Raw genomic sequence first — 13,547 nt, forward strand, 5'->3', positions numbered from 1 at the left:
AAGGTGTGAGTTCTTTTTTTAGAGTGTTGGCATGAGATTTGTAAGAGGATTTCTAGTATTTAAAATGTGAGGACTGGTAGGGATGTGATACTCTCTCTAGGACCAAAGAACCTTTATAATTATCACATGTGAAAATGTTGTAGGCATAGGTATAACCTATAAACCTAACTTTGTTACTCAACCCATGTCATGTAACAACTTTGTAAAGGTTACGAGTTACTGAGGTCCTCAGGTACTCAACCTTGACTAATGACCATTGCAGTGATGAAGTGTGTACCTTTGAATGCAAAGTTCAAGATCGCTTCAGAAAAATCTCAAATTGCATGTAGGTTGGATACCACATTGTAGCCAATTGTTATGCTAAAGGCTTTTGGCCACTTCAAGTTCATACAGTTGTTTGACACCAAGTAAAACTCTTTTCATATAAAACTCGTGCATGGTTTTGATGCCATTTTTGTAATTATGCTCATATTAGCCGCTGATCCAGGGACTAGTACCATGGGCCTAATAGATTTCCAAAAGAGGGTCACCAGACTGATGGCTCCCTATGTCCATGTAACCCTGATGCCAAAGATGTCACAGAAAATGTTGTGGTAGCCATGAGGAATCTTCTCATGGGTATTTTTAAGACAACAAGGAGAACAATGAGGAGTTGATCCAGGTAGAAATAGAGCACCCCAATCGCACACGACAGATATACGCGTTACTCCTTGGGAAACTTTCATCCCTAGATGACAAATACATTTACATAAGTTGTAAGAGGATCAATGACAAGTGGGATTGTCTTCTTCAAACTATCAGTTAATTTCTCAAGCATAGAATAGAAGAAACTATCAATGTTCGCATAGAAGAAACTAGCAAGCATCACTTGGTCAAAGAGAACTCACACATACATCAAGAGTTGTATCAAGCATTTGGCAAAGTTGGATAGGCAAAAGATGTTAATCTTGTGATATTCCTCAGCCTAGGGTTGAATCCATACAAAATCTGGTCCAATTTTAATTTGGCCTATGTGTGTGTTGATATATTCTGCGCGTGTAGTCTCACCTTGTTTGTTGAGAGTGTGTTAGACCATCATATAAGGCATATATAGTATTTATCTCCAACCATGATGGTACCTTCAGAGCATCGGACACTATTAATTGCCCACATAGAAAGGATGGTTCAATGCTTAGAGAATTCAAAACACTGGACTATTGCACAATACTCAATCCTAATGAAAAAACATAGAGTGGATGGTCCAATCGGTTAAGAAATGAAGGGACAGGACTGTTGAATAGTATAGCGGAAGAAGAGGCAGAGGGCTCTAGTGTTGCGAGGTAAACACGCAAACCATCAATAAGACAGGAGCTGTCCCATTTGGTTGGAGCCTTGAACCGGCAGTGAAACAGGGGCTCCCATTGTGTTGTTACTAATCAGCAGTGAGAAACGTGTTGTCACTGCCCATTGGGGCCTCAACCTGACAACTGGTTGGTACCCTCAAATTAAACCAATATTAGAAAAGGCATTTATATGTTGATATTAAAAGGCATTTTGGAAAAGTGCCTCAAAAGACCTTTTACTAACATGTTATAGCCAGTGTTTTAAAAAATGCCTTGAAAGGTCTTTGAGGGCGTTTTGACCACTTTTAAAGGCATTTCTAAATGCTTTGTACAAAGAGCAATGCTGTAGTGAATATCAAGACACATGTTGGCATTTTTGGTAAACGAATATTAGAAAAGGCATTTATATGTTGATATTAAAAGGCATTTTGGAAAAGTGCCTCAAAAGACCTTTTACTAACATGTTATAGCCGGCATTTTAAAAAATGCCTTGAAAGGTCTTTGAGGGCGTTTTGACCACTTTTAAAGGTATTTCTAAACGCCTTGTACAAAGAGCAATGTTGTAGTGAATATCAAGACACATGTTAGCATTTTTTGTTGGCGTCTTGAACTGGCAGTGACAAATGGGCTATTGTTACTAGTTGTACCTTCAACCGATAGTGGTATGTAGCTCATAACATTATTGGTTCAAAACTTGGCATTGTTAGCAAAGGCTATCAGATAGAATTTATTCTAGTAGTGCTAGGTAATCTGGACCTGATAGTACTGGTCGGATCTGAAATAGTGGTATGGCTCTGCACGTGTCAAGCACTTGTGAATTATATTCATCTATCTATCTATTTAAAAGAGAAAAGAAAGGCGTACGGCTACAAAGTCGGACCAAATCTTCATCCATGCGAAGCTTGCGATTTTTTTTTATTTCTAACACTTTTTTAAAACTATTTTTAAATCTGACACTATTTATTTTTTATTTTTAAATCTAATACTTTTGGTCACGGCTAAACAACACTGACGCGCCATGCATGGCGGCGCGGCAAAGCTGCTGACGTGGTAGCGACTGGGCCGCTGACCGGTGATGTGGCAGGCGCTGCCGCGCCACAGATCTTGGCGCAGCAGTGTTGCGCCATGGCGCATGGCGCGGCAGCGCCGACTACATGTCGCGCCGCAAGCCTCCCTCCCTCTCTCTGCTTACTTCGAATAGAGATGGAGGGCGACCGCGCCGCCCCCTCCCTCCTATCCCAAGCACTGGTGCAGCAAGGGTTTTTGCTCCCGGTTGGGAAACCCCTTTAGTCCCGGTTTTCCAACCGGGAGCACCAATCCGGGACTAAAGGTACCCTCCTTTAGTCTCGGGTTGGCGCCCGGGACTAAAGGGGGACCTTTAGTCCCGGTTGAAAACAACAACCGGGACTAAAGGGGGGTCTCCAGGGTTGGCGTTCAACGCCACGCGGCAGGACTTTTAGTCCCGGTTGGTGTTATCAACCGGGACTAAAGGTCCCTCTTTTTTTTATTCCTTTTTCTAGTTTCTATTTTTGGTTTCTTTTTTCATTTAATGATTAGTTAGTTTTGATATTAAAATATATTTTCGAATACGCTGCTAATAGTAATATATAATAGTAATATATGTGTACTTCGCACACATAAGTTTTCGTTCGAACTTTGTACATAAATAACAAACGAATATACGCGTCCTTACTTTGTACACCATACTCTATATATATTACAAATGTTTGATATATAAATTGTTTAGGTCCTTAGGAATTCACTCCTCCAGATTTGGATTCCACGTTTCGTTCAGGTCATTGTAGAACTCGCCGTTGGGGTTGATGACCTGGTCATTGAAAAATCCTGCTATAGTCTCTCGAATTGCTTTAAGTTGGTCAAGTCGTATGACTCTTTTCCTCAACCATTCAGTCTTCAATAAAAGTTAAAGGAAAAAGTATTAATATATATATATATATATATGTATGTATGTATGTGTATTGCTCATGTAATTACTTATACAAATGAGAGCAATAAAGAAATTGTAAATATACGATCGAAATAATATGAAGGAAAAAGTATTTATATACGTACTTTGAGATGCTCTTCAGGAGTTCTCTTTGAGTACGCCATGATGAACTCGCAAACATAGTATCCGCAGTAGTTGTTACCCTGCTCCTGCCTTAGAACCCACTTTTACGAAAAAAAATCAATTAGGGTGAATTGAAATCATCATATGGTGTTAATTGAATATAAATGTGTAGTTATAGTACTTACTTTGTGTGCGATTACATCCAGTGGCTCTTTGCAATGTTTCATTTTTTGTTCCTCAATTAACCTTTTCCAAACCCTGCTCCCAATAAAATAAAAAAATAATTTAACCTTTAATAATTGTTGAGAGATCGGCGCCATTATATATATATATATATATATATATATATATATATATATATATATATATATATATATATATATATATATTGTTATAGAGAAACTAAATTAATTACCCTTGTATAATATCTATCATGTCTTGATACTCCGTTTGTGATTTTCTCAACGAGTCTAAGATTTTCAATCTACTATTGGCCATATCGATGACCATCAATATCCAGTGATTGCTGCATAAACATATATATATATATATATGTGTGTGTGTGTGAGAGAGGTAACTAGCTAGTAAGGAAATATTGATGTCTCATATATATGATCGACATTAATTACTTATAATAACACTCACTTGAAGTTGTAGGGGAAGAGTATCTCCTTCTTGTCGCGTTGGTTCACTAAGAAATTCATGAGATTTCTCTCAAGTTCTGGCTTATAATCCTTCGGGGGGTTAGGGTGTTTGAATACGACATACGGATCAATGAACCCAACATCATTATCCTTTCTCTTTCTAAGTTTTGTCATCTCATATCTGCATATATGAAAATAGTGAATATATATTGTGAATATATAATAAAGAAATTGTGAATATAGTAGAAAATAATCACACTTACAGACAATAGCAGCTAACGAGACTTTTGTCGAGAGAGTCCAGGTGGCATAGTTGGTGTAATTCTGGAAGCTCGACATAGATAATGTCATTGCCATGGAAGTAATGGTGGTTTCTAATTCTGACAGAAATATAGATTTGTCCCGCAGCAGACGCCGACATGTACCACTCGTTTAGCAGGTACATTTACGTACCTAGTTCATCTAATTTCTCTGGGTTGTATAGACTCTGGCCTGCTACAAACTTCTTGTAAGGATCCACTTCCAGAGCAGATGGTCCTTCAGCGAGCACTTGGGCAAGGTTCAAACCAGTGTCGTGATAAAACTGAAGCAACGACTCATAGCCGCCTACCTCCTCCATTAAGTTTAAGTTTGAACCATATTCGTTAGGAACGACAAGGGGGGGGGATTGATTGTTGCGATTGTTGTCCGAGTTGTGCAACAACTTTCCCTACTGTCTTGTTTTTTTGCGCCACCTCATATGACTTGGTGAGAGAGCGGTCATAGTCCGATATCGGTTGTTTCACAACGCTCTTAAGAGAATCCCGTTTTTTTTGTTCCACCTTCTTTCTTAGCTGATCCGGAGGTAGGTAGAAGTATGATTTCTCTGGGTTGTCCCTTGCTCGTTGCGCCTGTTTTACACCTTCAAAGAAATCATGCACATCTTTTTTGTACTGCATCCTTTAATTCCTGATCACTTTTCTCATAAGATAGTTTTTAGGGAACTGGATGAGTACTTGCTTTCTGCTTCTTTGCCGACGGGCGGGGCAACGGCTTCGTTTGCGGGGCGGACCTCTTAGGGGCTGGCTTCTTTGGAGGCGGGGGAGGCGTTGGAGACCGCCTTGGAGGCAGTGCAGACTTTGGAGGTGGCGGAGGCGTTGGAGACCTCGGCGGAGGAGTTGTGGACTTCCTTGGAGGCGGCGGAGGAGTTGGAGATGGTGGGGATGCAGCAGTGCCTTCGAAGGCATCATCATTGCCCTAAGCACTATGATGGTCGGGAGAAGCAACAACTGGACTTAGGTTGGCAGAGGCCCTGCTTTGTGAGTACAAAAAATAATGAGATATAAGTAAATGCTTATTATTAGTCATGCCCATAGAAAATTATCAAAAAAATGTTTTGTTAACTTTTGTCCGCACCTAATGTCTGCTGGCGGTGGAGCAGACGCCCCAGGGATAATGATGTAGCGCTTGCGCCATAGTATATATGCCTTCTCTGCTTCTCCTAGAGTCTTCTCTCCATCACCTCTAGGAATATCAAGAACTAGATCCTCATAACCTTTGCTCACTTGGTCCACTGCAACCCTAGCATATCCAGGTTGTATTGGTGCCCCATGGATTCTTGGTGTCTTGGTAGGGTCTGGAGGAGTAAAAACACCGACAGCGACCTTGATTGTGTCATTCCCCCTTGGAACATGTAGCTCAATTGATGTCATTGGAATAGTGACATCATCCACGGGGAAGCGCAGCGCTGCGTCATCTTGCTTTGGCAGCTCAGTGGAAGCACAGCTGCTTTTCAACTGACCAGGAGGGCTAATATTAACATTCATTCCTGGCTCTGATGCCTGCCTCTGAGCACTCATTGCTATCTGCACTTGCTTTCTGATTTCTTCCTGCATTCTTGCTTCCATTGCTTTTTCTCGCTCCTTTGCTTCAAGCACCATTTCCTCCAACACTGCCACCCACGCTGCTTGCTCCTCCTTGCTTCTCTAGCGGCTTCGGTAGGTTTCCCTGTCATCAAGAAAACCATGAACCCATGGAGTGTTGCGTCCTAAGCCTCTGGTTCGGCCAGTGTGTTCAGCAGTCCCGTTGGCATACGTCAGCTCATCCTTCTCTCTATTGGGCTTGAACGCACCAATCTCTTTGGCTTCTATAGCAAAAGCCAATCGGCGTGCTGCTGTTTCGAGTTTTGGCCCATACACTGCTCGACCGGTCTGTGGGTCGAGTCTTCCCCCATGACCGAAAAACCAATTCTTCGAGCGTAGGGGCCACTTGGCTGATTCTGGTTTGATCCCCTTGGCAATAATGTCCGCTTCCATTTTTTGCCACTTCAAAGTGGCAGTATCGTAGCCACCTGATCCCATGTCATGGTGGTATACCTTTTTTCGGGCATTCTCTTGGTTCCTTCTCACCCGTGCCTCACCCTCTTCTGATGTCTTGTACTGTACGAAAGCATTCCAATAGGCCCTCTGTTTCGAGATCGGGCCCTTAGCAGTAACCCAATTCGGCGTTTCGTTCTTCTTAATGTATGTGTTGTATAGGTATTTCTTCCAAGTCTGGAATTGTGTGGCCATCTTCTTCATAGCCCATGATCGAACTAGCTCCTTTAATTCATCATCGTTGATATCATCATAATCATCCGCTTGCAACGTGAAATGGGCAAGGATATCATTCCAGAGCAAATTCTTGTCAACATCAGGGACAAAACTAACATCAGGCTCGTTGATCTTTTCTTCCATTCACGGATACTGATCGGAATTCTATCCCTTACAAGGTACCCACAGTGTTCCACGAATTTCCTTTTATGTGGACCAAGTGGTTCGCCTGTCTCGATCTTGAATTCCGATATTATGTACCGGCCCTCCAGTGGTTTCTTCGGTCCTCGAACATTTTTGCTCTTCGCCATTGTGGTCACCGATCCAGAGGGCTACATATAAAAAAATAATAAATAAATATCTTTTGTACACAGAAATATATACAATATTCCACATATAATATATATTTAGTATATATACCTCGCATGTATTTTCTTGCAAAACATTTTCTTGCTCATTTTCAAGAGCTAGATATTGACTTCCGTCATCAACATCCTGCGCATCACCTCCAGCAATAATATTCATCATTTCTTCATCCATGTTGTCTCCCGGGGCAGCCATTTCTAACAAATTTAACAAAATCTAAGTCACATATATAAACAAGTCATATATATAAACAATTCATATATGTAAACAAGTCATATATGTACAATTCGCCCTAGCGAGAACGGCAATTCGCCCTAGCGAGAACGACGATTCGCCGTAGCTAGAACGACAATTCGCCCTAGCGAGAAGGAAAAATCGCCCTAGCGAGAACGACGAATTCGCCCTAGCGAGAACGACGATTCGCCCTAGCGAGAAGGGCGAATCGTCGTTCTCGCTGGGCGAATTCGTCGTTCTCGCTAGGGCGAATTCGCCCTTCTCGCTAGGGCGAATCGTCGTTCTCGCTAGGGCGAATTCACCCTTCTCGCTAGGGCAAATCGTCGTTCTCGCTAGGGCGAATCGCCGTTCTCGCTAGGACGAATCGCGGCGTACGTTGCTATGCATATACAACACAATGGGGCGGCGTTGCTCCGCATATACAACAACAGGGCGGCGTTGCTCCGCATATACAACAACGGGGCGGCGTTGCTCCGCATATACAACAACGGGGCGGCGTTGCTTCGCAGTTACAACATACACGGCATACACACAAGTCATATACCGTACACACAATGCAAGTCATATACCGTGTGCTCGGCGGTGAGCTTCGGTGGGCGTCGGGGCGGTGATGGCCGGCGTCGAGGGTCGGCATAGGGTCGGTGGCGTAGTGGCAATGGGGGCGGCGTAGGGTCGGCGTAGGGCCGTCGATCCGGGGCGGCGTGTTGGTGTGGCGTGCGGCCGTCGATCCGGGGCGGCGTGTCGGTGTGGCGTAGGGTCGGGGCGCCGGTGGGCCGAACTGGTGGGGGTTGGGGGTCGGCGCGAGGTGGAGGAGGGGCGCCGGTGGGCGCAAGGTCGAGGAGGGGCGCCGGGGGCGCCGATGGCCGAGCGGTGGGGGTCGGGGGCCGACGTCGGGGCACCGGTGGGCTGAGCCGGTGGGGGTCGAGGGCCGGCGCGAGGTGGAGGAGGGGCGCCGGTGGGCGCGAGGTCGAGGAGGGGCGCCGGGGCGCCGACGGCCGAGCGGTGGGGGTCGAGGGCCGGCGCGAGGTCAAGGAGGGGCGCCGGTGTCGTCAAGGTGGGCCGCGTCGGCGAGGTGGCGTGCGGGCGAGGTGCGGCGTCGGTGTCGACGTCGGCGGCGGTAGACTTAGGGCAGTGGGGAGGAGGAAGAAGAGGGGCCGGGCGGGCGCTTATATAGGTGGAGAACCTTTAGTCCTGGGCTCAACCACTAGCCGGGACTAAAGGTCCTTTAGTCCCGGGCGTTTACAGGGCCCGGGACTAAAGGTGGAGAACCTTTAGTCCCGGGCTCAACCACCAGCCGGGACTAAAGGTCCTTTAGTCCCGGGCGTTCACAGGACCCAGGACTAAAGGTGTTTTGGTGGGCAACAAACATGCAGTTTCACTGCCCGTTAATTCATTAGGATTTTATTTTGCTTTATTAAATACAATTGATAAAATGTTTGTTAAATGCACAGAAAATTAAATACAAGGCATAAAAATGTTTTAAAAAAATATAGATTCTATTTTGCTTTATTGTACACAGCAAAATTCTGTGACCTAAAGTTTTAATTTTTTTAACAAGTTTTAAAACATAATATTGTGTTTAAATTACTATTTCGATAATGCAAAAATATAATGTTTAATTAAATTTAGAAAAACTCTTGTGTTTCGACTGGAAATTTGTTTTCACATCATTTGAACGTGACATTATCCCACCATCAAACATAAATTTGTTTTCACATCATTTCAACGCGACATAATCCCAACATCAAACATTAATTTGTTTTCACATCATTTCAACGTGACATAACCCCACATTCAAACATAAATTCACAATTATTACATAATATCTCAAATACACACTATTGAACATCAATATATATATCAAGCGGGCACAGTAGTGAACTTCTTGACGTATGTCCCTTGGTTATGATCGCGCCGTAACCATGGAGTGTCCTCATCGTTTAGCTGGATGCTAGGGTCTTTGTTCACTGTGAAGGGTGAAATTCAGTCATCATTTTCATAATCTTCTGACATGTCTGACTTGTCTTCGATTCCGACGATGTTTCTTTTTCCTAAAAGAACTATGTGGCGCTTTGGCTCATCATTGATTGGGTGGTTGTCGTTTTTCCCTCTCTTCGGTTTTGTAGACATATCCTTGACATAGAACACCTGAGTCACATCCTTCGCAAGGACAAACGGTTCGCCTTTGTACCCAATATTGTTGAGGTCCACTGTTGTCATTCCATACTGGTTGTCGACTACTACGCCGCCTCCAGTCGTCTTTACCCACTGACACTTGAACAAAGGTACCTTAAAATGAGATGCATAGTCCAGTTCCCATATCTCCTCTATGCGGCCATAATATGTTTGCTTGTTCCCACTAGGGTCGGTGGCATCTATGCGGACACCACTGTTCTGGTTGGTGCTCCTTTTATCTTGTGCTACTATGTAAAATGTATTCCCATTTATCTCGTACCCTTTATATGTGAGGATATGCCACGATGGCTGTCTAGCCAACAAATACAACTCCTCATCAATACTCTCATCACCCTGACATTCTTTTCGCAACCAGTCGCTGAAAGTTTCCATGTGCTGACACGTAATCCATGCTTCAGACTTCCCTGAGAACTCAGATCGGAGGAGGTTCTTGTGTGTCTCGATATACGGATCTACCAAGGCGGAGTTCTGTAGAACTGTGTAGTGTGCTTTATTAAAATAATCATCACCCTTACCAATATATGTTTTCTTCCCTAGTGTCCCCTTTCCACTTAGTCTCCCCTCATGTTGCGATTCAGGAACACCAATCGGGTTAATATCGGGAATGAAGTCAACATAGAACTCAATGACCTCCTCTGTTCCGTAGCCCTTGACGATGCTTTCTTCTAGCCGAGCACGGTTATGAACATATTTTTTCAGGACTCCCATAAACCTCTCAAAGGGGAACATGTTGTGTAGGAACACAAGACCGAGAATAGTAATCTCCTTGACCAGATGAACTAGGAGGTGTGTCATGATATCAAAGAAGGAAGGAGGGAACACCAACTCAAAGCTGACAAGACATTGAACCACATCATTCTGTAGTTTCGCTAGATCCGTTGGATCGATTGCCTTCTGAGAAATTGCATTGAGGAATGCACATAGCTTCACGGTGGCTAGACGTACATTTGGCGGTAGAATTCCTCTTAATGCAACTAAAAGCAATTGAGTCATGAGCACGTGGCAGTCATGGGACTTTAAGTGTCCAAATTTCTTCTCTGGCACATTTATTATACCCTTTATATTCGAGGAGAATCCAGACGGTACCTTAATGCTATCTAGGCATTCAAACAAGCTGTCCTTCTCTTCTTTGCTAAGAGTGTAGCTGGCAGGACTTAAGTACTGGCGTCCATCATCTGTCTTCTTTGGATGTAGGTTGTCTCGTTCTTTCAAACACCGCAGGTCCTGTCATGCTTCAATTGTGTCCTTAGGCTTCCCATACACGCCCATGAAGCCTAGCAGGTTCACACAAAGATTCTTCATCAGGTGCATCACGTCGATCACGCTGCGGACCTCTAGGACTTGCCAATAGGGTAGCTCCCAAAATATGAACTTCTTCTTCCACATGGGTGCATGACCGTTGGCGTCCTTCGAAACAAGTTGGCTGCCAGGTCCCTTTCCAAATATTACTTTCACATCATTGACCATATCGAGGACGTCCTCACCAGTTCGGTTGCGAGGCTTGGTCTGGTGGTCTGCCTTACCTTTAAAATGCTTGCCTTTCTTTCTTACGGGGTGATTTGCAGGAAGAAATCGTCGATGCCCAAGGTACACGACCTTGCGACACTTTTTCAAGAATATACCTTTCATGTCACCGAAACAGTGCGTGCATGCATTATATCCCTTGTTTGATTGTCCTGAAAGATTACTTAGACCTAGCCAATCATTGATTGTTACGAACAACAATGCTTGCAGGTCAAAGTGCTCCTGCTTGTGCTCATCCCACACGCGTACACTTGGCTTGTTCCACAAAAGTAGAAGTTCTTCAACTAGTGGCCTCAGGTACACATCGATGTCGTTGCTAGGTTGCTTTGGGCCTTGGATGAGCACCGGCATCATAATAAACTTACGCTTCATGCATAACCAGGGAGGAAGGTTGTAGATACATAGAGTAACAGGCCAAGTGCTGTGACTACTGCTCTGCTCCCCGAAAGGATTCATACCATCCGTACTTAAAGCAAACCTTAAGTTTCTTGCGTCACTTGCAAACTCGGGGAATTCTCTATCGATTGCTCTCCACTGGGACCCATCAGCAGGGTGTCTCAACATATTGTCTACCTTACGGTCTTCTTTGTGCCATCGCAACAACTTTGCATGGTCTCTGTTTCTAAAAAGCCATTTCAAGCATGGTATTATAGGAGCATACCACATAACCTTGGCAGGGATTTTCTTCTTGGGACGTTCGCCCTCAACATCACCAGGGTCATCTCGCCTGATCTTATACCACAACGCGTGACATACAGGGCATGCATCCAAATTCTCGTACTCCGTGCCACAGTAGAGGATGCAGTCATTAGGGCATGCATGTATCTTCTGGATTTCTAGTCCTAAAGGGCAGACTACCTGTTTTGCTTCGTACGTAGTGCTAGGCAATTCGTTATCCTTCGGAAGCATCTTCTTTTGGATTTTTAGCAACTCCGCGAATCTCTTGTCAGATACACCATTCTTTGCCTTCCATTGCAGCAATTCCAATGTGGTACCTAACTTTTTCTGCCCCGCATCACAAGTTGGGTATAGCAATTTCTTGTGATCCTCTAGCATGCGGTCGAACTTGATCTTCTCCTTTTCACTTTCGCATTCTCTTTGTGCGTCACGAATGGCCTGACCAAGATCGTCAGCGGGCTCCTCCTCTGCCCCCGCCTCTTCTTCAGCGGGTTTCTCCTTTGCCCCCACCTCTTCTTCAGCTGCCCCCATTGCAGTATCATTGAAGGCACCATATTCAGCAAAAATGTCATCATCGCCCCATTGTTCTTCTTCACCTTCTTCCATTAAAACTCCGGTTTCTCCGTGCTTCGTCCAACAAATATAGTTTGCCATGAAACCCGACTTGAACAAGTGTGAATGAAGAGTCTTTGAGTTAGCATATTCCATCGTATTCTTACATACGGCACATGGGCAGCACATGAAACCATCGCGTTTGTTTACCTCGGCCGAACATAACAAAGAATGCACGCCGTCCATGAACTCTTGTGAGCGACGATCAGCATTGTACATCCAATGCCGACTCATCTGCATTACATGACATAAATACCGTATTAAAACCTAGAACATAATTAGTTAACTATACAACATGCATACCACCACAAAAGCTATAAATTTAAGAAAGCCTCGCTACAATGTAGACAATCCCAACTACCACTATAAACACTAAAGCTAAAATGCACTTCAGCAGAACAAGGATTTCGCGACCAATCTCAACTAAAACAAATAGATCTCCCGTTTGTTCAACATCTTTGGGCTTCTTTGGCTGGATCACTGCATCATTAGCCACCATATCTGCCTGTTGTGCAAGATATTTTTGCACGAGTTCAACATATTCTTCCTCCCAATAGAAGCCTGAACATCCAGTGCCATCCCACTGAAATTAAAACATAAATTAGAACTTTAATCACAACCATCATGAAAATAGGTATAAACTAACCATAGTCATTAAATACGATAAAATAACTCACATTGCGATCCGGACACTTGTAGAAAATGCGACCCTTGTTCGGACCCTCCTTCTTCACTCGGTACTCCATCACAATCTTCGTCTCATCACAACACTTGCCGCATGCAATGAGTGGGAGGCCCGGCCTAAGTCGCTTTGGGAACCCATGAGAGGCCGAGGACCTGGAAGCAGTTGCCATCTACTCTCTATACTCATTTTTTAATACACTATAAATTTCTCATTTTATAATCAAATAAAATTAAAAAAAAACTCTAAAATTCTCTATATCTCTAAACAATGAAGTGTGCTATGCATGCTACAAATGAACGGTGAATACTAGTTTTTAATAGCTACTTTAACCTTCCTTAATGTAAATATGCAAACTTTAAGTGATTTTGAGCTCAAATTGCTTACAAATGAAAAAAAACACAATAAAGAACCATATATATATAATTATATATAGTGAACAAAATGAGATAAGACAATGATGAAATATGAGAGTTTGAAGTTGGTAACCTTTAGAACCGAAGAATCGATGGAGGAATCGAAGAAATCGACGGAGAATCAAAGAAGAATGGATGGAAGAGCGAGAACACTGAGCTCTCGGGGGCTCAGGGAGGAAGAAGCCGGCCGGTATATATAGGGTGGACCTTTAGTCCCGGTTGGTGGACCCGA

At 43.7% G+C, this 13,547-nt stretch overlaps 1 pseudogene; it reads right to left on the bottom strand.

The window, feature by feature from the left end:
- Positions 1 to 3,081: 3,081 nt before the first annotated feature.
- On the bottom strand, positions 3,082 to 11,445 carry LOC136458781 (uncharacterized; annotated as a pseudogene).
- Between the last annotated feature and the right edge of the window lie 2,102 nt (positions 11,446 to 13,547).

This window comes from Miscanthus floridulus, chromosome 1 (genome assembly GCF_019320115.1).
Source record: "Miscanthus floridulus cultivar M001 chromosome 1, ASM1932011v1, whole genome shotgun sequence".
NCBI lineage: Eukaryota > Viridiplantae > Streptophyta > Magnoliopsida > Poales > Poaceae > Miscanthus > Miscanthus floridulus.